Source organism: Rattus norvegicus, chromosome 17 (genome assembly GCF_036323735.1).
Source record: "Rattus norvegicus strain BN/NHsdMcwi chromosome 17, GRCr8, whole genome shotgun sequence".
NCBI lineage: Eukaryota > Metazoa > Chordata > Mammalia > Rodentia > Muridae > Rattus > Rattus norvegicus.
Window position 1 is genome coordinate 87,171,171 of NC_086035.1, and position 27,460 is coordinate 87,198,630.

At 44.0% G+C, this 27,460-nt stretch overlaps 1 pseudogene; it reads left to right on the forward strand.

The window, feature by feature from the left end:
- Positions 1–75: 75 nt before the first annotated feature.
- Positions 76–27,460, forward strand: G3bp1-ps3 (G3BP stress granule assembly factor 1, pseudogene 3; annotated as a pseudogene).

Consider the following 27,460-nt stretch of genomic DNA (forward strand, 5'->3'; position numbering starts at 1 on the left):
TTTCAAGTGTAAAAATGTCTCAGAATCCTGAAAGGTTTTCCAAATCCTTACATGAATGGGGAAGTCTAGTCTTATCAAAGGGTAAGTCTAAATGAAATATAATTTAAAGGTGGAGTGATTCAAGAAATTCTCATTATTTCTAATTATAATTCCTATCAAATTATATCTGTTCCCTTTGGCTAATGAACAAGGAAGTGTAATTCACCAGCCCAAGTCTAATTAAATGTCATACTTTGTGGCCTGTTCTTTTGGCATAGACTTTTCTGTATTAAAGAATTGCCAAGGTGGTGTCCAGAATTTACCTAATCTGGTTGTCATGGCAATGAGAATCTACTTTGAAATGTGTTAACCAGATTTAATTCTAAAATGCATTTTATGATAAAAATGTGCCCCTTTCAGAAATCACAATTCCCACTAGGTGGGGCATTTGGAAAGATTAAGTCCGAGGGCTCTGGCCTCTTAAATGACGTAAGCCTCAGGAGAAAGTCTGGAAGATTTAGCTTTAGGCATTTTTTTGGACCTCTCTAGTTCATGGATGCCTGGAGACTGCTATCTGAGTAACCGATCTTTACCAGATAAGAAAGGGGGCAGTTTCTTGGACTTCACAGCCTCTAAAAGGGAAATAAATTTCTTTTATACTTAACCCAGTTTCAAGTGTTTTGTTCTAGCAACACAAATAGAAGACCACGCCTTTCTGTGTATACAATGCTGGCTGTGAGGTGTCTTGCAGAATAACAGTAACTAATTTGGATTAATTACTTTTCAGTAGATTGCTAACATACCACAGTTGCAGACACTGGAGTCTGTTAACTACATGCTTGGAAGGATTATGGTGGTTATCAAGGAAAGACAAAATATCAAAAATTTAAATGTTAATTGTGGATCTCTAGAGGTTTAGGTAAAATTTTGTTCTCTGTCTTCACTGGTTACATAATGTGGTCAGGAACAAATGGTGTCTGAGTTATGTGGCTAGCCACTGCCTTATTCACTTAATCAACTTCGGACATGTTGAGAACCTACCCCAGAAAGCAGCCTGGATGATGCTACTCAAAGAATCCTTAAGCCTTTTACTGACCTGAATAGGTTACCTGTGTTTTCAAATCAGGATCCCTGGCCATAGGTGTCTACGGGAAAGTGTGAGGATTTTGACAGTTTCTAAGATCAGATGGCATGGTAGTGAGGTAGAGTGCAGTATTTATACGTGAGGGCAATCATCAGCTTCGGCCAATGCAATGCTATATCTACATCTTCGTGGGTAGAGTGATGCTCTTCATGTGCGGTGCCAGGAGCCTTTCTCACATGCACACAGCATTTTTTTGTGAGGGTGTATGAGATGGTTTTTAGTTGTCTGGTCTGAGTAGTTTGCTTAAGTACCCATTTGTTCTATGTGACTTTCTGCTTGCCTTAACTGTCTTTGAAGAAGAAAATACAGTATTCACTTCTTTCTGTTTCATATTCTCTACCACTGCGGTGACAGTTTTATGTGTCAGGAGTGGCAAACTTGATCACTAAGCACAGGACATGCACATCTGGAAAGGTAGGCGGTAATATGGTTTATAAGTCTTTATAATTTTAGCAGATTATTAAGCATTTATTCCTTCAGCTACTCTTTGCAGAGCAGCTGAGACACAGAATCTCCTATGAAGGAGACGGCTGATGCTGTGAACTATATACCAAGTTTCCCTCTTTATTTCCCTCTAAAACATGGTAAGGATAAGATCTAAAATAAACTCAATAATTGTTTTAGGTAAGTTAGTGAGAAATCATACTGTTAACTTGAATATTTTACTGAAGTGGCATAAAGACTAAAAGCTGTGATAATAAACATCTGTAAATCCCTCTTGGGAAGCTCAAACAGCTGAAGGCCGGCCTGAGCTAAATAGGAAGTTCTGGATCAGTCTGGGATCTATAGCAAGACCCTACCTCAGAAGAACAAAAGTAACCAAAAGCCCTATGATAAAATAATTATTAATGTGCATTTGATCACTGCCTAAAATCCAAGACAACGGGGAAATTTAGCATTTTGGCAGAAGCGTAGTATCTGAATCTTTTGTTCATTTTCTGCTCAGACGTTTCCTCAGAGCTAAAACTCACCTGTTTTAATGTATTTAATGTAATGGGGGTTAAGTCACTGCAGGTAATATGTGCTTGGGGAGCTTTCATTACATTTATATCTATACAAAGCCTTCCTCTGAAACTGCATTTTATAGGATGAAATGCCTGAGGATCCATGACCATCAAGATTGGTTTGCTCTGGGACATGTAACCAGCCCTATGATGAAAGTTTTTCTTTGTGATTTTTGTCCACAAATTAAAAACAATGAGATAATGTTACTGCTTCAGTGAATGTATATATTTTTTTCTCTTAATTCACACAATACGAAGGGAGAGCTGGCAAGGCATCTGCGAAGGAACGTGTTCCTATGTTCGATTTTCTATGGAGCTGCTATGGTTGGGAACCTCCCCCAGACAGTGTTGGGAACACAAACGCAATCCCCAGCCGTGTGTGCAGCTCTGAGAGGCTGGCTCTTTGAGAGCGAACTGTGTCAGTGAATTACTGGGACCCTGAGGGACTGGCGTTGGTATAAAAGCAGCTGTCTGCCATCTTGCTCCTCAGTTAATGCCGTCAGCCATGGTTTGATATGGCACGAAGGGGCCTCTTTGCAAACAGTCACCGTGCTGGCCTCTCCAGACTTCAGGACGGTGAGATAAGTCCTGCCTGTTGTGCTCAGTTATGGCGACAGAATGCTGGCGAAGACAAGCATACCTGATAAGTTCAGGAGTGGGTGTGTGGCATGCATTGATTTAACAGTCGTCACATGGAGGAGTAATCTAGACGATGTCAGTCACTGAAATGCCAGAATGTATGTATCCCATGTGTGTATTCCCATGTGTATAAGTACAGTGGGTGTAAGCTATTTATGTCCACTGTGGACTCCCAGGTTCTACAGAGAAGGTGCTTAGCATCTGAGTGAGGATGAGTTGGAAATCGGGGCTTTGAAAAACATCTAGTGTCTGGATATGATATGGAGAAAAGACATAAATTCGGGGGATAATCATTGATAAAATTATCTGGGCACTTAAACTAAAATGGTCAATTACAAAAAAAGACTATATTTGGGGTTCTAGCCAGGGTGTCTTGTATGCTAAGCACACACCCAACACTGAGCTTCGTTTCTAGCTCCAAAATACTAGGATTCTGTAATCAATAGACTTAGCAATAATTAAATTTATCTTTGTGTCACCTTTCAAGCATCTTAAGAAATTGAACCAATAGAGCCATACCCAACTTGGGTCAATTTGTGCCCTCTGGTTTAAGAGTCTCAGTCTGGCTTGCTTTGGATGAGGATACCAAACCAAGTCCAGAATATAGCAGTTTCTAGCCCACCCTTTCCCCTCTGTCGCTGGCCTGAAACACTGGGCACATTTCAAACATTCTTTCAGGATGGCGTATTCAGTAGCACTGACAGCGTGCTTGTGCCAGTTGATCAATGGGGCCAGGGTAAGTTAGCATGAATCAGATCAAAACTGTCAGTGTATTTCCTCTGCTGTAAATTGGGTCACTGGCAATTGTTCTCCAAGGAAAAGATCAGAGAGGGAATTCACTGTTATCAGATCACTCTTTGTAAACCGTAATCCAAGTTTTGCTTCTCACAATTGAAATTTCTAAATAAATGGCCAGTTTGTGTATAAAAAATGTAAGGCAAACAAAGTAATTGCTTTAGATGGACTCCCTTAAGAATTTGTGTGCCTTTAGAAAATAACTTAAATTGGTTTAATCTTCCTGCGTTTCGAATCCCCCAGGGGGGTGAGGCGCTGCTGGACTGGGCCTTTTGCTGTGAAACTCAGTGGGTGGCTGAAAAGTGTCTATGCTACACAGCGTCTCTGCTTCCTGAGGCCTTCTACCAACTTCCCTCTTACTTGTCCCTGCCAAACTTTCTGGTTTCTCACAATTGTCACTCTCTGGTCCTAAGTCCCCATTGTGATGTCCTGTATCAGTTAGAGACTTCATTAGAATGAACTCTTAATGGATAACTGGGTTTTACTTTTCCTAATGTGGGTCAGGGGGCTGTCCTGCAAATCGAATGCTTAAGCTTTAGATTTGGTCCACTGGAGACAATGGTTTTGCCCCCCACTCCCTTTACCTGATCTTTGGTAACTGTTGACGGTATTGTGGGTTTGGCCATTGAAGAGGTCTCTGAATTTGTGCATGTAGTACCTAATTTAAATGTCAAATGCTGGCTGTACTAATCCACAAAATTAGCCCAATTTGTCACAAACTGCCTATGTTTTGCTTCCTTCCTTGCAGAGGTAAGTGTTCACAAACACATCTGCCATTGCCTCCTTGCTGCTTAGACATTGCTGTGTTTAGTTCACGAGTTCCCTACACTTGGAAGCAGTGCAAACTTCAGCTGACTTCCACATCATACTGTGCACAAACACCAGGTACAGACCTGACAGCTTCCTTCGATTGTCGTTGTTAATAGCTTTGGAGTGAGTGTGATTACATCTGTCCTGGAAACGAGCTAGTTCTTCATGTCCCTAGCCCTCAAGCCTGTGAGCAGAAACTACTTTCTTCTCATAGTGAGATGTTGAGTAGTTCCTTAGGCACCCACGTTCACATACTGACAATTAAAATACAAACAAGGGTGATTTGAAGAAGGGATGACTTGGTGCCAAGGCAGTATGTGCATTTAATATTTTAATGCAATTGAAGTAGAAAATACACTCTTCTATGTGGACATGCATACACACACATAGGTACAATCAGATAGATACAGTCAGTCACAGACACATACACACACACACACACACACACAGAGTCAGACACAGACACACAGAGCACACATAGACACACACACAGAGACACAGTCAGACACAGACGCAGTCAGACACAGCACACATAGACACACATACACAGAGACACACACACACAAAGATACACACACACAGAGTCAGACACAGACACAGTCACAGACACACACAGCACACATAGACACACATACAGACTTAGACACAGACACAGACACACACAAACACAGACACACACAGCACACATAGACACACATCCACACTCAGACACAGACACAGACACACACAAACACAGACACACACAGCACACATAGACACACACACACAGTCAGACACAGACACACACAGCACACATACACACACACACACACACACACACACAGCTCTTGATGAAGCTTTTTACTCTTTGAGCCAGAATTTCATAACTGTAATTTTGAACTGAAGATGCCTGTAGGTTGGCAATGTATATATACAGAGACAGTTCCTCATGTGTACTTGAAGCACTGATTTAAGTCCAAATGGATATTCTGATTTTGAATTCCTAATCTTAAGAGTTTGAAGGAGAGAAGACAGCTGCCTTTCTTTGCTCATTTAAGGGCAGCTGCAGAGTGGCTAGTTACGAAGGTAGTTTCCGCCAGTGTGTCGGGTAACACACGTGCAGCCAGTCTGTAAAATAAACTCCAGGGAGGCTTTCGGTTCTAAAGACTAACAGGAAGCATTCACACTGTTGTTGCCTGCAGTGAAATGTGAGCAAGTCTGATGATGTCAGAGGGTTGGAAGCGGGAGGAAATGCCACAGCTGAGGGACCAATACCCAGAATGCCCTCATGCTGCTCAGAGGGCTGGAAGCAGGAGGAAATGCCACAGCTGAGGGTACGAGCACCCAGAATGCCCTCATGCTGCAGTCACTTCACTACGGTAGCCAGCCTGCTGCAAGAGCTCACTAGATCTAAAGGGGGAGTGATCTTTTAGTGACATTTTTACTGTAAGTCATGTTCATTACCTCAATAAAATACAGTAAACTTGAAGTAGAAGTCTTGCAGTAGTTCACCTGAACTTCCAAGCCAAAGGGATTTCAGCGACAGGTCGAACTTTCTAAAAGAGAAACTAATTCTCAGTTTTTGGTTTTTTTTTTTTGTTTTTTGTTTTGTTTTTAAATCTGTCCATTTTACCTGGCAGAAGCTGGCGTTCTCCTAGGGACAGCACTTTGCTGAGAGCTGACTTCATTGATTTATAAGGCAGCTCGAAGAGATACTGGCATGGCATACTGCTCCCCAGACATGTCACCAGGGGCATGATGTAGGGTGTGTCACCACTGTCACATCTCTGTCTAGCTGCCGAGGGAGAGAAAACTTCATGAGTCAGGATGGCACCGGTGGCCTCTGTCCCCTTCCTCGCTGGGGAGCCACCGTAGAGTACGACGTTGTGTCAGGAAGTGTGGTGGGTCAGAACACTGTACAAAAAGGCAAACGAATTACAGTAGAGGGTAGAGGGTAGCAGTCTTTCCGCATCTGTACTTCAGAAAGGACTTAGAGTTTACATATGGAGAAAGATACATAGTACTGAGGTATTTTTGAAGTAAATAGAACTATGTCATTTTATATGAGAGTAGACTTACGGTGGCTCGATTTAAGATATTATGAGCCCCTCAACAATGTAATTGCCACATATCAAGTGTACCCACTCAAGGCATTCCGCATTTTTAAATTAGTTTTCTATTTCCTTCTATTCTTAATTGTTCTTTGGTGGTATATCAGAAATATCTAGGGAAAAAAAATTGTCCAGTGTAAGCCCTGCCTTTCTTTAGAACAATATAGAAACCTTGTTTTTCTTCCTCTCTGGGCTCTTTACTGTCTTCGATTAGCATATTCTTGGTGTTATTTTTTTTTTCTCTGATTCTATTTGCCAACTTTCTGTGTGTTTTTTTTCCCTTTAGAATAGTTGTAAGTGGTCTGATTTGCTTAAAATCAGTCTTTGTTTATATTTGCTAACATCTGTGAACAAACTAATTTTGCTAACTTACCAACATTGAATATGTAAAATAAGATTAGACCTTGCTGAAGTCCACTTCCCCAGAAAGGAAGACAGAGGGAGCTTGCACCGTGGAGTGGGCGAGAGGCTGTATAAACGGGTCATACTTAGGATTTAACCATGAGGATCATCCTCCAAAATGAAATTCACTAAAGAATCATGAATGGGTTAGCAGACACAAAGGGAATAATAACACACCCCGCCAGCCAAGTTCTAGGGAGGAGGAGGGGGCCTCCCCATGGAGACTGGGTCACATATTCTTAGCAGAAATCAGTCAAAAGTAGTCGATACGGAGAAAGTGATAACTGTCCTGAGTCTAACAGCTCTTCAGCATCACAGAGAAAGGTGGCGGCCTAGATAAAACCATTTAGCGTGCCTTGCTTTAAAAACATATTCTTGAGAATTTCAAATATCTATTCAATTGAAGTGGAAACTTAAGGGTTCTTTGGAGAGTCAGTTGCGTTGGATGGGGTTTTGCCTGGGCAAACACATGAAGGAGTGTTTCCCTGAAGTGGACACAGGTGAAGGCTGAGGCGGACTTGAGAAGGAAGGTTTAGCTGAAGCAGACCCAGCTGAAAGGACGTTCTGTTAAAGCGAGCACATGAAAGGACACGTGATGAAGGATTCCTTGCTAACGACGCCCATGTATTTGGTCTGCCTTACATTGCATAACTGAGCTGCATTCGTTGGGACTCCACAGAGAGAGAGGCAGCTTCTGGTGGTGTGCTGCAGTTTCTTGCCATTTTCTTGGATGCAGGCTGATTGGCAGAGTGAGGTCAGGGAGACATACGTGCTGATGCAAGACCCATGGAGGACGCATGCTATTTGGAGGGACATAAAAAGACTCGGTAGGCAGTGACAGAGGCTGAGCTTAGCTTGCTTACGTAGCTAAATGCCTGTTGGTCTCATGTCTTCACTGATCATTGCTTCCCAGAGAGAGAGGCACAGACGGGACTTTTGCTGACACTCCTGTTGGTCCCTCCTGCTGACTAGTGCCAAGGCTGAGGTCTGTCTGTCTCTGCTAGGCTGTGCCACTGCGGCTGCTATCCCGACTCTGCCGAACTGGACTGCTGATATTTCTGTGAAGGGTTTGCTAGTGGATTGAGCTTCCACTGCTGACCTGTGAATTGAACTACCAAATTCCTGACAACACAGATGGGGAGTTCCTCCAAAGAACCTTTCTAAATACCCTCCTCCCCAGTATCTTTTCTTTCTCACTATTTCTGGTGGGTGGTGGGCTAAAAGAGAGGTTAAAGCATTTAAGAACCATCATTTAAAAAATAGGTTTTGAAAAAAATTAAAGTTACAATGAAACATGTTCGTATATACCCTACCCCCATTTCTTTTCTCCAATCCCTATTTTCTTCCCAGTGTTCCCCCTCCCAACTTCCAACTTCTTGTCTTTTTTATTTTATAACCCATTAATTCTGATTAGTGCTGCCCATATGTGCATGGGTGTGGAGCCAACCACTGGGGCATTACCAATAGCTCCTCAGTAAATGAGGGTACCTGGAGATCATCTGCCTCATCTCTGTCAGGAGTTCCTTTGTGTTTTGTTTTATCTATTTATTTTGTTTGGATCTTAAATGTTTCCCAAGGCTCACATGCTAAAGGTGTTGGTCACTAGCTTATGGAGTATTGGGAAGTGCTTGGGTCGTGGGGTCTAGTATAGGGATATTAGGTCTTCGGAGCATACTCTTGAAGGGGACATTGGAACCCTGCCCCCTTCCTACTTTACTTCGCAGCTGCCTGATGCAAGCTCTTCTGCTCCCCTACACTTCTCCCACAGTGTCTTAGTTTGAGTTTTATTGCTGTGAACAGACATCATGACCAAGGCTATTCTTATAAAGGACTTAAACTGGGGCTGGCTTAACAGTTTCAAAGGTTCAGTCCATTATCATCATGGTGTGGGCAGACATAGTGTTGGAAGAACCAAGAGTTCTACATCTTTATCCATGATCTGAAGGCAGCAGAAGGGGACTGTCATCTGCCTTGGGTGGAGCCTGAGCACGGGAGACCTCAAGGGTGACCCCCCACAGTAACGTACTTTCTCCCACACCATACCTCCCAATAGTGCCACTTTCCATGGGCCAAGTGTATTCAAACCACCACACACATATACTGTCCTGCCTCTCCTTAAGGCCCCAAACAATGGAGTAAACCAGCCCGAGACAGAAGCCTCAGAAACTGAGCCAAAACAAATAATCCTCCCTTTTAAGTTGACCTTCTCAGCTCTTTTATTACAATGACTGAAAACTGACTCTGATGACTGGTCAGAAGGCGTCAAGGCCAACCACACTGATGTGATGAGTAACTTCAGAAACAGACAAAATACTCTTTAAATGTAGGAAGCAAAGAATCAGCGAATACCGCTTGCCTAAGAGAAGCATCGTGTACAGTGTGGTGTAAGCTCTTGGACTGTACATCAGTAGTTATCTAATTAATAATTAAGAGTCTATAATCCCACTTTGCTCACAAGTTTGCTTATTAGAGCTTCTTTGGAGCTCTGCTGGTGAGTGGGGGGTTTGGACTGTGGCTGAAGACCTTAAGTAAATTGTTGACCTCTTTTGGTGTGATGGAACCAATCACTGAATCTATTTCAGAAGCCATGGTGCCATTAATTGTAGGTAACACCGTGTGCACAAGGTCTAGAATTAGAATTCAGTGCATTTTATATCTACTTCTGTAATACTGGAGAACTACAACAGTGAACTAATATGTAACTCTTACGTAGTAAAAAATTATCTGCTGCATCATTCTAGATTGATTTGAGCTATGCAAAAATTGACATAATTAATAGAAAAAGCAATCGTACATTTATTTTTGGAAGTCCCACAACACATGAACCGGAAGAAGGGACAACTGACTAAAGCTCGGATTCTGCTGTGCACTGTAGGGAAAGGAGAAAAGACTTAGGGCTCCCGTAGGAGTGGTAGACACTCAGCCTAGGGAAGGGAGGAGGAGGGCATGCATGGTGAATAGTGAATCAAGGCTGTCGGAGAACGCTAAGTGACCACATCATTGGGCATGGCGCCAACCTCCAGGGTCCTTTCCTAGGATCCGAGTTGTCCTCTGTGGTTGATAAAGTTCTTTAGGGATGGGATTCCTGAGGCTGAGCCTCTTCCAGAGGAGACACATGAGTTCAGAGATACAGGCAGAGCGTCCTCTTTCCCAAGTGCTCTCTGCTCAAAGCATAATGATGTAAGGTACTTTTCAATTGAAGCTTGTTTGGCCTTTCTCCATTTTCATGTATGTATACGTGTTTACCTGCATGTGTACACACGTCTTGTGTACGTGTGCACATGTACATGGTGGAGCATGCATGTGGCAGAGGCCTAAGGGATTGGCTTCAGGTGTTTTTTTTCCTCCTCATTCAGTAGGATAGGGTTTCTCAGGGTTTCCGGAGCTCACCAGTACAGCTAAGCTCAGTAGTCAGTTTACTTTGGGGGATTGTCCGTCTCTGTCTTTCAGGCTGGAATCTCCGGTGGGCGATGATGTGAGGTCGGGGTGGGGAGGGGCTCTCTGATCTGCAACAAGTACGTAACCACTGGGCCATCTCTTCATCTCGAAACCTTTTATTATGTGTGATGTGCGTGTATGAGTGCACACACCTAGCACACGTGGACAAGTCAAAGGACACCTTTGTACAACTGGTTATATTTCTACCTTTATGTAGCTCCTGGGGCTAGAACTCTGGTTGCCAGACTTAGGTAACAAGCATCTTTACCTATGAGCCATCTTCCTTAAGATTACATTGATTGTATATATCACTGCTTATTAATTATCTCAGAACTTAAAAGTTATACATCCCTTTGGGAACAATGATATTGACTAGTTTTCATTTTGAAATGATTTTTTTAATCAATATTTAGCTTGACTTTTAAAATTAACTAACTTACCAATTAATTTTGAGGCAGAGTCTTACTATGTCCCTCTGGCTGGCCTGGAACTTACTATGTAGAACAAACTGTCATCTAACTCATGAGTGCTTGCTATTGTCTCTGAAGTGCTGAGATTAAAGACATTTGCCACAGGCTTGGTCTTTTAACTTCAAATTTGTATAGAGTTAGGATACAGCTCAGTGATAAGGTCTTGCTTCATCCGTTCTGTCGGTCACAACTCTGCTACAGATAAAACAGATGCAGGCTGTGCCCCTGAGATATTAAAAAGGTCTCAGAAACTGCCATTTTCAGCAAGTTTCTACCTCTTTTCCCCCAGAGTATTTTCTATTAAAATGACAAAAGAGGTAATCCTGTGAGAACAAAGATCGTGCAGAAGAGGGCAATGGATTGTAGAAATCAGTAAGTGCATAGTAAACTGATCTGGCTGGATGGCAGAAGACTTTGTCCAGTTGGGGAGTTGGCATTTGGGCTCAGCTTCATTTGGCAGAATCCTGAACAGAAGAGAGAACTGGAGGCAGAAGAGAGAACTGGAGGCCCTTGGTGGCCTCTGACGGTGGCAGCACAAATGGAGTTAAGGCTATGCATTTGGAGCCGGTGTTGGGCCCCTGAGTCCTTTCTGTGGATGCTAATATCTAGTTGACAAAGGCTTTCCCACTCTGGGGAAACCCAAGAGCTCTGACATCATGGGTTCTGGATAGAGAATCAAGAAAGGCTGCCATATTGCAATCAGGCATCTAGCAGGGAATTTGGATGTTAAAAGGTGAGGCCGCAGCTTTGCCTCGACTTGGCTTTGAGTATTCTGACTGTCAGGCTTACACACTGACCTGAGGCAGGCTCTCGTCATTGGTCTGGGTTAAAAGAAGAGACAGTAGGGATCCCTAGTAAAAGCTACATGTCTTGAGACACTCCACCACAACACCCAGGTTCTGCATCCTGCTCCGAGGACCAGCACTGTGTCATAGGGCACTCACAGTGTTTCGGAAACAAAACTGCAAAATCACAAAAAAAGGACAGGGCAAGCAGAGGGAAAAGAACATAGTGACCAAGAACAAAACCCCAAAGAGGAGATAAGACACAAATCAACCCACACATGACATCTGCAGGGAGGTCTTGGACCCTGGGGAGTAGAATGCTATTTTTAAAACCCCATTCTTGAAGTTAAAAATAGCACAGCTGAAGTCAAATATTCAGTAGAAATTTGGATGATAAAATGGAAGAAATCACTCAAAGTAGAACAAGGAAGCAGGGCATAGAAAATGAGATGAAAAAGGAAACCAAAAAGATTAATCTAGGAAGTCTAATATCTGACTGTCGTGCTCCTGAAATAGAACTCGACACCGCTTGACAGGGAAGATTAGGAAAAAAGATTTCCTAGAACTCTATGAATTTCCAGACTGCAAAGTCCCTCGGCATCCACAGGGCCATCCTGGACAGCGGTAGAAGTTGGATCTGTGGACTCACATGGGAATGGACCCCTGAAGCGATGCATTGTGGGAATTAGAGCCTTTTCTCTGCATGTGAACACAAGTGCGCATGCCTGTGGAGGCTAACAGGGAATGCTGAGGTGTTGACTCCCACTCTACTTTCTTCAAACAGGGTCTGCCACTGAGTCTTCAGATTGTTTAGTTATGCTGGCCGGCTAGACCAACGTCATCCTCCTGTCTTTACACTTCCTCTTCCCTGGTGCAAAACTTCTAGGAGTGACCATAACCAACCTTCCCATGGATGCGCAAGGACGTGTAAACGATCGCTTTACTTACAGTGCCATTTCTCCAGCCCCTTTATTAGGAATTTCGAAAGGAAGGTTATCAAAGCCTACAAAGAGGGAAATAACTCACACTCGCAGTCTTAAGACAAGGCATGACATCATACTCGCTATTGTCTGCATGTTGAACATCGCTGGCTGCATACTACTAGTAGAGAGATGGTGGAAACCTTAAGAGATAGGACTTAGTGGGAGTTTTTCTCGTCTTATGTGTGAGAGGTGCCCTTGGAATTGTGGGTCCTGTTCATTTCCTTATTCTCTCTCATTCCCATACCCCAAACAAGTTCAAAAGCAGCAAGGCCAGTTGACTGCAAACCGAAATGTCCAAGACTGTCACCCGAAGTAAAGCTTTCCTCTTTGTCCCCTGATCATCTCAGGTGCTTTGCCTCAGTAACAGGGAGCTGACTAACATAAGATTCAAACAATGGAAAGGTGGCAGAATACTGTCTTGCAAATGTTGAGGAAAAACAATGGTTCCAACTGTTAATTATGTGTTCAGTGATCTCAGTGAGAAAGCTCTAAGTCTCAAAGCCTGGAACAAATGGCCGGGTGCCTGTTTAACATAGCAGAGTGGGTCTGGCTGGGGTGCCAGGTTCTCCCATGAACCCTCAGTCCCTACCTATTACAGAGTATGGCTGACATACCCTGCCCTCTACCCCCACCAACTTTCCAACTCATTCCCCGGGTTGTTTTTCTCACAGAGGATCTTCCCTATATAATCCAGTCATTTTAGTTATCTGCCCTCACACCCAAAACCTTTTGCCATCTTGGTTGCTGCACCTGGTTCCCCTCTAAACTCTCTCCTGTGCCCTCTTCCCTCCCTTCACATGGTCCAGGGTCATGTCCACTCTGGGCTCTCCCAGGTGACTCTGCCTCTGGCTGTGCTCTCCCTTTTATCTACAATAAACTTTCTCCATCATACCTAGGAGCAGACTTTTTATTTTTATTTTAGACTGTTCTTTTTCTTTTCTTTTCTTTTTTTCCCATTCAGTATTCTTAATCGGAAACAGCAGATTCTAGTTAAAGCAGATGCAGACAACAAAGTCAGTGACTTGAGAGTGCTGTTGTGGTGAGAAAGGACTTGAGTGTTAACAGCACATTGCCAGGGTCCCTCTCCAGAGACCCTTTCAGGGATGCACTGGTACAAATATCTTTGCTCCCTCAACCTGATACAGGGATCCTGTGTCCCCGACAGCTGTGACAAAGCCTCGTACATAGTCAGCTGCCTTCCATCACCAGAGAGACATTCAGCAAATAACCCCCTTCTCTCATGTGTACTTCGGATGTTTTGCAGAGGTATGTGTCATTGGAAGAACTTAGGTAACAGTTTTCACCATGTCCCCAGCCCCAGAATACTATGTTCTCAGTTCTGCCTTGGAAGAATGACATCCAACCTGTGGGACATTGATTTAAAGATCTTTACGACAGCGGTCAGATTATTAACTGCACCTAGGTAGTAGTAGTCACTATTTGAAGGAATAGAACTATATATAACCTTCCAGGCTGCATATGTCCATGCTATGAGTTCATGTGAGGATGAAATTCCCCAAGGATATATGGGGAAGTGATACATGATCAGATGTGTGTGTGTGTGTGTGTGTGTGTGTGTGTGTGTGTGGTCCAGGTAAGATGGCTCAGGAGGCAAAAGTACTTGCAGTCCATCAAGCCTGAAGACCTGAGTTCAATCCCAGCACCCAATGCCTGCAAGTTGTCCTCTGACTTCCACATGCACCCATGGCACCCACACACGTCCATCCATCTACACGTGGACACACACCAACGATACTTAAACGACTCGTAATGTTTCAAAGTAAAAATCAAATATTTTAATATTTCTATAAAATAACATTTACATGTTATCAACAAACTGCATTTATATTGATAATAGCATTAAACATCGACTCACAGAACTATAACGTAACAAAAGGTATGCACATTAGTTAAAGTGTGTAATCAAATAAATACCAGAGTAAAGGGTACAGGGGCGGGCTTATGTCTGGGGAATGGGAGGGCTGCAGTGGGAATTGCTGGTTTTCGTTTTAAGCTGTGTTGAGTTGTTTCACACACACACACACACACACACACACACACACACACACACACACGTGTGAACATGCACAACTTTCCGATGTAACAGCTACAACATAAAAATAGCATTGGAGGTCCTTGAGAGCCCTGCATCCCGAATTTTAATTCGGTGCTGTTCTTAATGCTAGGGCACAGTAATAAAGACTTGAATTCTTGTAACAGTGTGAACTACTTTAAATGACATAACTGAGACATTGTGTGTGGTCTTGATCTGTCTGTACTTAAGCACAGTGAGATTCAGGCTTCTGCTGTGCAGATCACAAAGTAGGCTCAGACATGGAGGTATTTAAAGCCTAAGTGGAGATGGAGAGGAAGAACTAGAATAGCTTGCTCATTCCTGCAAAGTTATGTTTTTATCTAGGGATGGCAACTCACTAATTACCTGAGAGCTGGTGGTTGGGAAACTGACCCCCAGGAAGCTTTTCCCTTTAGAATGAGGCTCCGTTACAGTAAGGGCTTAACAGGAACAGGGATGTGAATTAGGGATGATAAAGATGACCTATAGAACTCGACTTTAGAATAAGGGGATGACACTTGGCTTAAAATATGACTTTGAGCTTTTTTTTTTCAGTAGTAGAATTAAAAATAATGATAAACACAAGTATCTCCCTTTTGTCACTCAAGTGAATTACTTTCTTTTCTCAAAGTTCTGACAGAGTTCTTGAAAGAAACAACTTAAAGAAGGAAGAGTTTATTTTGCCGGGCAGCTTTAGAGAGAAGATGCTTGGGGTGGGAAAGGTGCAGTGGAGGATGGGGGATGGTGAGGCTAACAGCTGGGGAGGGAACCAAGGCCAGGCTGTAACCTATAAGGCCAAACAGTCAGCTAAGCCACTTCCTTCCTCTAGACCCCACTTCGAAAAGAGTGCCTCCAGCTGGGGGCCAAGAATTCCCAGGGGCCTGCGCATCCACTGTGTAACAGTATGCATGGTTGGGTGTGACTTTTGTGCTGAGAGCTGAAGAGATTGGGACTCAGCGCTGGGCAACTATGTTCTTTCTACTAGGCATTAACCAGCATCTCCTGGACATTGGTTTCTTGTCATTTAAATTGGTCTAAACAGCGATTCTCAATCAGTGTGTGTCATGACCTCTTTGGTAAACGTCCAATTCCAAAAAATATTTACGATTCACAACAGTAGCAAAATTGATCTCGCATGAGGGACACCACCACCTCCTCCCACGCAGTAGTACTGTCCTCCTGCCCAGCCGCCCGACCAATGCGATGGTTATGGAGAAGCCTAGTCCCCTGCCAGTTGGGCGGGAATTTGTGCGACAGTACTACACCCTGCTGATCCAGGCCACGGACATGCTGCACAGATTTTAAGGAAAGAGCTTTTCCTATGCCCACGGGGGCTTGGATTCCAATGGGAAGCCAGCAGATGCAATCTTCCTGTAGAAGGAAATCCACAGGAAAGTGATATCACAAAACCTCACCAAGTGCCACTCCAACATCCGCCATGTGGAGGCTCACGCAATTCTGAATGAGGGGGTGGTGGTCCAGGTGATGGGGCTACTGTCCAACAACAGCCAAGCTCTGAGGAGGTTCATGCAGACCTTGGCCCTTGTTCCTAAGGGCTCTGTTGCCAACAAAGTCTAGGTTCACAACGATATCATCAGATACCAAGATGAGATCTTCCGTGGCTTTGTCACAGAGCCTCAAGAGGAATCCAAGGAAGTAGAGGGACCCGAAGAAAGACAGCAAACACCTGAGGTGGTGCCTGATGATTCTGGAACTTTCTATGATCAGACTGTCAGCAATGACTTGGAGGATCATTTAGAGGAACCGGTTGTGGAACCGGAACTGGAACTGGAACCAGACGCGGAGCCAGAACCTGCTGTTCAAGAGATCAAGCCCGAGCCTGCATTGGAAGAAGCCGCTCCTGAGGATGTGCAGAAGAGCGCTTCCCTGGTTCCGGAAGAGGCAGCCCCGGAAGACGTGGCCCCAACATAGGAGGACATGAGGACATTTTCTTGGGCACCTGTGACTACTAAGAAGTTTCCTCCCAGTGGGGCTGTTCCAGTGACGCGACACCACCTCATGTGGTCAAAGTGCCGGCACCACAGCCACGGCAGAATGCCTGACTCTCAGATCCCACCACAAAGGCCTCAGAGAGATCAGAGAGTTCAAGAGCAGCAGATCAATATCCCTCCTCAGCGAGGACCCTGACCAGTCCGTGAGGCTGGTGAACCAGGAGATGTGGAACCTTGAAGGATGGTGAGGCACCTTGACGGTCACCAGCTCTTCACTGGGAACCTGCCACATGAGGTTGACAAGTCGGAACCAAAGCATTATTTTTTTCCCCCAAAATTATGGGAATATGGTAGAGCTGTTCATCAACAGTGGTGGGAAGTTACCCAGTTTCGGTTTTGTTGTTTGATGATTCTGAACCTGTTCCGAAGGTTCTTAAAAATAGGCCTATCCTGTTCCGAGGTGCAGCCCGCCTGAATGTGGACAAGAAGAAGACTCAGGTGACTGCAGGGATAACCGCCTTCGGGGATCTGGAGACCCCGGTGGTGGGCTGAGTGGTGGGGTAGAGGCATGGTGCAGAAATCAGGCTTTGGCGTGGGCTGGGGGATTACAACTCCAAGCAGTGACTTTTTAGGCTCAGATCTCCACACAGCACACAGCCCTGGCTTCTGCAGAATGTTGAGTTCCTTCCCCCAGCCTTTGGTGTCTCGGAGTAGTCTATTATAAACTGCTGGAGTCTGTACAATTTAAATTTTGTGTTCCTGGTGTGCGCTCCCCAATCTGCTCTCCTCCCTTAACCTTTTAGACCTTCATTCCCAGTTTTCCGGAACGATACTTCAGGAATAAATTTGTAAAGAGGAGTAGGAAAGGCTGACCTTCGGACACAGACTGGAGTTTCACAGCCATTCCCCTGAGGAACGTGTCTCAGTTTCACTGACAACGGATGTTCCATTTGTTTCGAGACACAGGATTTGATAAACATTTTGGAAGCAGGAAAACTCAAGTCAGGACTCCTTTCCAGTGTAGAAAAATTGCCTTTTGGCAACTGCTGCTGGGTCCCAGCTAGTGTGGCTAATTGGATAAAATGTATTTCTAGGAAAAAAAAGTAGCAAAATTACAGTTATGGTATAGCAACAAAAATAATTTGATGGTTGGGGGTCACCACAACACAAGGAACTGCATCAAAGGGTGGCTGCAATAGGAAGGCTGAGGACCCCTGGTCTAAATGGTCTCTCAATTCTGCCACTCTTTTTCTGCTTTCTGTCACTCTCTCACCGCTTTCACCCACCGGGATCCATCAAGGGGAAGCCGTAATCCTGATGCAGCTGGCTCTGTGCACCTGGGTACGCATTCGCCCCATGCAAGATCAGCGTGACTCGTTTGCAATAAATGGCACATTGGGAGTCACGGGTGTTAGCATCTAAATTTAAAAGATCATATGTGTAATACATTCCACAAAGTCCCACAGGAGCAGAGAATGTAGCTGGTTCTCAGAGTGGTAAAGCAAATGCACCAAGGGACTGAGAGAATGCAGGCAGAGGAAGTCCTGGGAGAGTTTTGCTTCTTGGCAGGGGACCCTTTCTAGGGCCCAGCTGTGTGCAGTATATACTTGGGCAGGTTACGTATGTCTGAGGATTGGACTTCGGTCCTTGCTTGGTGTTGATCTTGGCCATACATAGCCTCATCTGATTCCACTGAAGTCAGTCATAGCTTCCTCTGTGGAGAGATTGCAGCATGTCACCCACCCACCCCTTGGTAACTAGCAAGTTCTGGATAGACGATTTTTTCCTAGCTCCCTGGAGCTGGTCTTTTGCTACTTTGTGGGTTCTTTTTTTCTTTTCCCTCCCTTCATGCCCCTAACTCTAGATAGGAGAGCAAAAAGAGAAGGGAAAGAGGGTGATATTATTTTCAGATTAATTCCCGCTGATTAGGGGCTTCGAGTTCCTTGGGGGAAGTTTGAGCTTCTCTGTCCCCATAGCTAATTTCTTCTTGTTTCTTCTTTGTCCACAACTACTTAACAAACCTAGACCAGCAGCAACCAACACCCCACCCACCTCTTGGGGGCCCTAGCATTTATATACCTTCTGGAAAGTCCCCAGAATTCCAAGTGTCACACAATTGCAGAAAATACCTGCGTTTTGCAAAATCAGCTGCTGCGGAGTGTCTGAAGCAGCCCCGTATTCCACACCTCGGATTAAAACGGAAACATTCTTATAATATTTCTGTGTTTTTTAAAGAGATCAAAATTCCAAAATCGTCACTACAGCACCCTGGATTCATCTACCCAGAATCTAGAAGCAAGCTAAAACGGATTGCTACACGGAAGTGGGTGTTTGTCAAGTGAGACACATTTACACATTCTCCTCATGAACACAACTTGCAGAAGTACATGTTTCCTCCTTTCGGGCTGGGGTTGCTTTCTTTTGGTTTGAAATACAGTTCTCCCTCCATGTTGGCAGTTTTCACATCTATCTATTCAACTAACTACCAATCAAAAATGCTAAAACCAGCCAAGCAAACCAAAAAATCTGTGAGGGATGGGAAGTTAGCTCACTTGTTAAGAGTACTCATTGCTCTCTCGGAGGGCTCAGACATGAGTTCTTAGCACCCACCTAGTAGCTTACAAACATCCCAACTCCCAGTTCCGGGGGACCTGACTCCCCCATCTGCACTCTGTTGGTACCATGCATGCATCGCTGAACATAAATATATACATGCAAAATATTCATCCACATAAAATAAATCGCAGAGGTAAAACAGTATCAGACTCTGAAGATCCATTTTCTTGTCATAATTCTCTAAATGAGTCAGGCTAGCAACTGGTTACATAAAATTTATATTACACTAGTTGTTGTAAGTAATCTGGAAATGCATATATATATATATTTATATATCTTTGTACAGGCTCATGGGGGTAAGCATGTGTGTGTGTGTGTGTGTGTGTGTGTGTGTGAAGGTCAATGTTACACCTTGCTTTGATAAGTTCTGGGATTTGAAATCAGTTCTTCTTGCTGGAACAGCAAGCACTTTACCTACTGAGTCATCTTCCCTGCCCCATTAGTGAATTTTGTCAGTCCCTGGAGTCCTGACACCAATCTCCCATGGAAATTAAGGGACGACTGTACCTCTTATTAACAAGTTCTTTTCTGTAGTTAGGGCTAAAGACAGTTTAAAGTGTAAGCTTTGTTTGAAAAATGAACTGATGCTAATTAAAATGAATAATTAATGTTAAAATAGTGGTTGGGTTAAAAACAATTGGAACCAGAACATAATTGGGGACCCAATGTTTATTCCTGGTTTCTTTAATTCACTAAATTAGATGAAAGGGAGAAAAAAAAAACAAACCTGTTAATCTTTTTTGGGTACCTAATTCAATCTTCTGAATTTCTTACCCTATTAACATTTGCATAAATAACATTAGATATCACATAGAGTAGATGTTGGAAAAGCCATTGCAGCATAAAAATTCCTTCCCTTTTCAGGAACTATTTGGGGCGGGGGCGCATTCAGGCTTGGACCTGTGAGGCCCAGACCCACCTGCAACAGCCCGAGCTAGCAAACAAAGCTTTTAATTTGTACTCAGGTTTCTTGTGAACTGTGGGATGCATTCCTCTTTGCAATCCTTTCTCTCCCTTTAAAAGGAGCTTATTAGCATTGGATTGTAGATATTATGCTTGTTTTCATGTTAGGCAACTTTTGAAAAAGATGTATTTGCGTGTGTGTGTGTGTGTGTGTGTGTGTGTGTGTGTGTGTGTGTGTGAAAGAGAGAGAGAGACAGAGAGAGACAGAGAGACAGAGACAGAGACAGAGAGTGGGGGCGGGTGAGATCAGGTGTCAGGTGTTTTAGAGGCCATAAGAGGGTGTTGGCTTAGCTGGAGTAGCCAATGGTTGTGAGCCACTTGATTTGGGGGCTGGTCATTAAACTCAGATCCTCTACAAAGCAAGATGCACTCTTAACTACTGAGCCATCCATCTGGGTCCCAAGTCAGAAGATTTTCAAGTAGAAAGCAGGCCGTTTCTAAGTGTGCCAATGATCTGCAATCATTTTGATTACTGAATTTCCTTTTGACCTATTCTTTGTATCATTGGCTCTTCTGTATTTCCTGGGCTGATTAGAGCCTGTGACGCCCATGAGAGTCTCAATGGGTGTATCAAAATCCATTAATGTCAATCTGCCCTCTTAGTCTGCCTGTGTTTGCTGATTCCACACACTTGATTCATTCAGGTTTATTTCAAGAGATTGTATTTTGAAGATAAGGCATTAAATGACATTTTCTAATTATATTAAAATGGTTAAGCATTTTAAACCCCTGGGTTTTCTTTCAGGCTAAATTAAAAATGTCTAGAAAAATGACTATTTTTTTTTTTTTGCTATTGAGAGTCAATTGAAAATGAATTTTCAGGATAAAATGGGTTAGCTTCAAAATCACAATGAAAATGAAAGGGTATTGTGGCCCATCCCTTGTACTGGGTCATGAAACATGACCATGGCCCAATCTGGTTAGAGCCCAGACTGAACCTTGAAGCATGACTTTCCTGCACCAAGAACACTTAAGGGTCTAGCTGCTATAAATAAGTGTTGGTTAAGAAGGGGGTCGTTAAGGGAATTGTGATCTTGAAAAACAGTCTTTTTCAAAGTAATTATATATCTTTACCTGGACTCGTTTACTTTTCTAACTATGTGTTTAAGTAACAATCTGGGCTGCCTTTCATTGGCTCTGCTCAGGTAGAATTGTGGGTTTTATCTGTGGTCTACTGTTTGCCTCAGGATCATTTATCCAAGTGTGACAGCATGAGATTCTTGGGACGAAGCCAGCATGCTACTGAACCCATCCATCACTGACCCAAAGCCCCCTAACGGCTTACTGTTTGTCAGCTATTTCTAGATCATGGCACTGTCGACTCTTCCTTGAGTTGCTGTTAGATGGTTGGGTGTTGTTAGTAAATCTAAGCTACAGTAAACTTAGTAAAAAAAATAATAATTGATGAAAATTTTTGAGAAATTCCTTATGTATGAAATTTACAGAATCCTTGCTTGATAGAGCAATCAGTTGCCAATCAAATCACCATCACTAAAACAGCCACAGCTCATCCTTAGTACAACACTGTTTGGCTGGTACAGAGAATTCTGCTTGATTTTTGCCCCTTGATTGACAAAGCAGATGGTTGATAATAGATGTGTTTACCAATGGTACTACCTGGAATCCATGTTATATATTTTAGCTCAATAGTTTTGCCAAGTTTCCATAAGTTATAAAATTGAAGAAAAATGTTTATTTCATTTTATTTTAGTTGAGGTGTATGGGGTGTGCCTGAATGGGAGGGGTTCTGCATGTAAGTGCAGCGCTCATAGCGACCAGCAGGGGGCATTGCACTCACCTGGGTCTGTAGTTAGACGCCGTCTGAAGTTGCCCTGCGTAAGTGCCGGGAACTGACTTCACATCCTCTTTAAAATTAGTCTGTGTTCTTAACCACTGAGCCATCTCTCCAGTCCCAGAAAAGTGTTAGTGATTCCTTCCAAAAACATTTATGCAACGAGAAATTAGATGGATGGAGAATAGAGATGTTGTCGGGGACCGAAGCAGACTTCGTATGACATCTGGAACTGTTTTAAGTAAAATTAGAAAGCAGTTTAAATATTTTAAAGAAGAGAGTAAAGAAGTAGAGGGTCTGGCTTACTGTTAAAATCACCTGCGGGCTAGAGATGTGGTCCAATAGCACTTGACCAGCATATTCCGTACCCTGGGTTCCACGCCTAACCGAAAAGCGAAAAGAAAGAATGCTGTGCTGCATAGAGAAGATGCTGCGGAAAAAAAAAAAAAAAAAGAGAAAAGGTGAGCGTTAAGAAAAAGGGTTTGAAATGGAGTAGAGGCTGAGGTAATGGTAAAGAGGGTAGAGGTGGGTTGACTTTGTTTGTGAGCCCGCGCTTCATCTAGCCAGCACATTCTGTTCTCATGCAAAAGGCGGTCCTGGAACAGTTATCAAATTAGAGGACACGCACCGATGCACCCTCTCTCTGTGTATGTCCCATAGTCCTGGGAAGAATCTACAGCTTAATGCTACTCCATGGCGCCACAGTTAAGTCACCAAATGGAAGATCGCTACTGGATCCTCGAGACAGACACAGAACATATGGGCCCACCAACAATTAAGCAACGGTGTTCTGACTTAATCTCTCTAGCTGCCGAGTAGGCAACTTTCAACAGATAACGGAGGGAAAGTCTTCCCTGCACAGAAGCATTACGGCTTCCCTCGTCCTTGAGTGGGCGTCATCTGCCCAGTGGAGGTACACCGTGCCCGAGGTCACCCAGGGCGTGAGCGAGTCAAGCATGTGGCTGTCTAGGCAATAGCTCTGTATCAAGTGATAACAAGGGATGTTGGTGCATGGTGGAGGTAGGGCAGTCCATTTGGTTGGTGTGCCTCTCATCCGTTGCATTTATAGGTGGTTTGGTGAGGCTGACTTGGTAGAGAAATCAACAACTGTTCTAGTAACATTTCCACCCCGTGATCGCTGTGCCTCAAGGGTGAAGAAGCTCCACATGTCTGTTTTCCATGTCCCTGTGGAAATCACATGTACTTGAGTCAATGAATGAAGAAAATGCTGGAACACTGAGTATTACAAGGAAGAACGTAGACTTAGAAGTCATACCTACCAACAAACAAATTGCTTTTAAAAAACTGTTTACTCTCTCTGTGTGTGTGTGTGTGTGTGTGTGTGTGTGTGTGTGTGTGTGTGTGTGAGAGAGAGAGAGAGAGAGAGAGAGAGAGAGAGAGAGAGAGAGAGTGTGTTGGTTCTCTCCTATCACCATGTGAATTCCAGGGGTTAAGCTTGGTAGAAAGCACCATTACCACAGCCTGGATTGGGGCTGTGTGGAGGTCCATTAGGGAGAGCAGGTTCTCTGGCCTCGATGGAGACCTAACACCTACTCAAAACACTGAGTTCATCCTAAAGGGCCAATTACCTGGCCAAGAGACCACCCCTCAGGAAAGAGGGTTCACCTCAGCCCATGCTAAAGAGATAGGAGGAATATTTATTCCTTTAACTAGATCACGCACTTCTTCCCTGGAATATCTGGACTCAGGAGCAGTCACGGAACTGAAGCCCTGAACCTGTGGCTCTGCCCACTTTTCTGAATCACACAGAACACTGTAACCTTTCTTCTGAGCACCCCTTTCCTAGCACTCTGGACTCTCCTCCTCTTCTCCAGCTCCCCTCCCTACCAGGTAACTGCCAGGAATGGTCTGACTTCTATGCCTTAGATCAAACCTCCTTTTCTAAGAAATTCTTCATCTTTCTCCAGGAAGCTGCTGAAACTTAGAGCTTCCCTCCTCAGAGTTTATCTTTTAAAGTCTAACAAAATGTCTTTAAATTCCTTTTACAAATGGGACTGATACCCTCCAAGGAGGACCCCAAAGTCCCCAATAACATGTGGTAACTGGTGGACTTCCCCAAATTCCCACAACATCACATTTACCTGCTGAGCTGTCTCACAGACACAGGCTTAGAAAAAAAGTTGAACTTTAAAAATATCACTCTTCTAGTTTTATCTGTCAGGAAAGAAAAGTATTACTAGCCTAAGCCTGTTAGGATCAAGTAGAAGAACAACTGACAGGATGTACTTAATGAGAATGTTAAGTTTCTAGAGCGGGATTCTGAATTCCAGAGCAAAGCAAGACTTCCCTATGTGGAAGGAGTCAGGATACTGCTGGCAGAAGACAGAGGACTCAAACACCATTTGTTCTGATTGTCCCTGGGGTAGAGATGAACGGGACACAGCTCGGAAGTGTCTGCTTTGTGTTATTGAATAAACACAGATGTGGAAAGTATTAGGATGTACAAATTGTGAAGTCCGGGCAACTGTAAGAGGAATCAGAACGGGATGAATGAGTGTGGGCTTTTAGTAAACTGGAAACTCTGAATCTCCACAGACCGATGAGCGAGAGGATAAGAATGTGGGAGGAGGGCGTGACAGGAAACTGGAAATATCCATTACCTTTTTCTTAGCAGCTGAAATTCTCCGGCCTTGCCAGCACCCTGGCTTGCAGAGCCAGCACAAACAGACGATCGTTCTGTTTTCCTTTTCCTGGTTCAGTTTCTGCAGGACTCTGATTCTCAGTGTAATTCAAAAGATCTTTGCTCTCAATAACACCTTCTGCAGCCAACTTCTGTCTCAAATCTCCAAAATCAAGGTAGCATCTTTCAGGCCAACTGTAAGGACAAAGAGCAGGAGGAGCCGTTGATTGATTCCTTTTGAGTTACCCAGGGCGCCGGTGCCTGAGGGCGCGGGTCCTCTGTTTTAGGCATCGAAGTCTGTGGAACCCTTTGTAAAAGTCAGTCACAAACAAGTGCTTAACCTCAAGGTGGAGAGAACTTAAAATCTAAATCGAGAGACTAGAGATATGGAAATGAGGTTACCCTGAGACTCAAACAGTAAAATCCACCCTTAATTGGCTAAAGAGGCGTGGCTCCCCTGTGAACTGAAGATGAGGGTTGTTAGGAGAAAATAACCACATCCACATGAAAGTGCTTTAACAGTACTCAGGACAGGTGTGTGCCCAATAAACATGGTCCATTACTGACTTCAAGCCATGGTACCTAATTTGCCTAGTGATAAAAGTCACCTGGGAGCACTTGTTAAATTTAGATTCCCAGGCCCCTCATGAAGAGTGGGCTTTGATTGGCTTAATCGGAGTTTAAGGAGTGCCCCAGCATTCTGAGTTTAGAAACCACCACCGGAGATGCTGCTCTGGACTCTGGGGCGCTTCTGAGTCACGTGGGTGCCCCACTCTTAGGTTCGGGAGCAGTAGCGGCGATTCTGTGTGGGAGCCTGAACTCAGGTGACGGGATTTGGAGGTCTTAGCCTATTTTTCAAAACGAGGCCCCTGACCAAGATTTGCTGACATCTTGTAAATATACCCCAACTTTTGTTCTTTGTTCGACTGTCAGAAAGGGAGGAAAGGGAAGCCGTTGAATCTAGTAAAATTCAGATTCCCAGTCTTGTTCTGTGAAGACTTTTTACTCGGTAGATTTCAGGCCCGACCTGTGCACTGTCTCCTGGAAACGCTGTTATCCAGGTTTGGGCAGCATTAGGCTTCATGTGGAAGTCTTCATTTTCTAACAGCTGCCCAGAGCAATATCACCTTATCTTCAGCCTACAGGGGAAGCAAAACTCTTAAAACAGCCTATCGAGGACAGATTTTTTTTATTATTTGAATCTTGGTTCATATAAGCCACATCGGGAAAGAATGTGTTACTCCAGAAAAGAAAAAAAAAAAAAAAAAAAAGATTGGTCTCTGAAGAAACACAGGAGGGAAAAATGAAGGGAGACCCAAAGCTAGAGAAAGGCCCAGGGTTCCTGTCTACTCTACATCCCAGTTTGAGGACCTGGATCTAAGCCGCCAGAACAAACCAGCCTAGAAAAGGAACCTGTCCACATCAGGAATCACAGCCCCGCCTTATTTATTTATCCATCTATTTATTTATTTTTTTAGGCTTCCTCTCTCCACAGCGGGTGTCCAGGAGGCTTCACACTCTGACCACAGAGGCCTCTGCCTTAGCAGCAGTAAGCAGTGTTTCTGTCAGCTTGACTTTTCACATCTCCCTCTGCTCCAAACTCTTTCCCCTGTGCCTCTGGCCTTTCCTGGGTCCCTCACACTCCTGTGATCAATGTATCCCTCTCAGCTTCAGACTACCCTACACTGCCTTCTTTTCTTGACTCACCTGAGGCAATTTCAAGGGACTATTTCTTCCATTCTCCCCACCCCCCCATCCCCCAGGAGACGCAAGGTAATGTTAGCGGCTGGCTGTGGCTGAGTTGGCTCAGGAGGTAAAAGTACTTGCTTGAGGATCTGAGTTTGATTCCCTGGGACCCACATGGTACAAGGAGAAAAATAAATTCCAAGTTGTCCTCTGACCTCTACAAGTATGCCCACCACAGTAGATATGCATTCACCGAGATATACACACACCCAAAATAAGCAAATAAAAATGTAGACCCCTCCCCCCCACTATGGGGCTGCAGAGATAGCTCAGTGGTTAAAGGAACTTACTGTTCTTTCAAAGGACCTGGGTTCGGTTTCCCGCTCACACGTGGTGGCTCACAGCACATGTCACTCCAGGTCTTAATGCCCTCTTCTTACGTCTCTGGGTACCAGACCTACACATGGCGTTCAGACAAATATGAAGGCAAACACTCAGAGGGAAAATATAAATCTATTAACATGAGAACGAGAAGCAGGAGACCATCCTCTGTGACTGTTCTCAAGTCTTTTCAAGATCTCAAGCCCACCATAGGTGTGGGGAAATTACATTCCTCCTAGTCTCTACCTGCTAACTTTCCCTAAGGGAAACACTGCAGGCTTGATCCCTAAGTAATGGTAATATTGGGATGGAGTAGCACTTGAGGTGAGGCCTGGTGGAAGGAAGGAGGGTCACTCAGAAAATGCCCTTAGGGGGGGGTGTTTAACCCTAGCCCCTCTCTTCTTGCTATGATCAGAGCCTCATTGTTTCTGTGCCAGCCCCTGAGGTGATGTTTGGCCTTAGAGCTGGAACAGCTGGGCCGAGTGACCATGGACAAAAACCTCTGAAACCACAATGCAAAATAAATATTTCCTCTTTTATCCCTGACTATTGGATTTGGGATTTTGCTTTGAACTTGTAACTGTGCCCTGGTTCTTCCCTACTGGAATAAGAAAACGTGTTATTTATTTTGAATTTTACTGAAGCCCACAGTTAAAGAGATTTTGGATATTTTAAAGAGATATTAAACTTTTTTAAAGTGCTGACATTTTTTTTTAACTAACTTGAGTATTTCTTATATACATTCGAGTGTTATTCCCTTTCCCGGTTTCCGGGCAAACATCCCCCTCCCCCCTCCCCTTCCTTATGGGTGTTCCC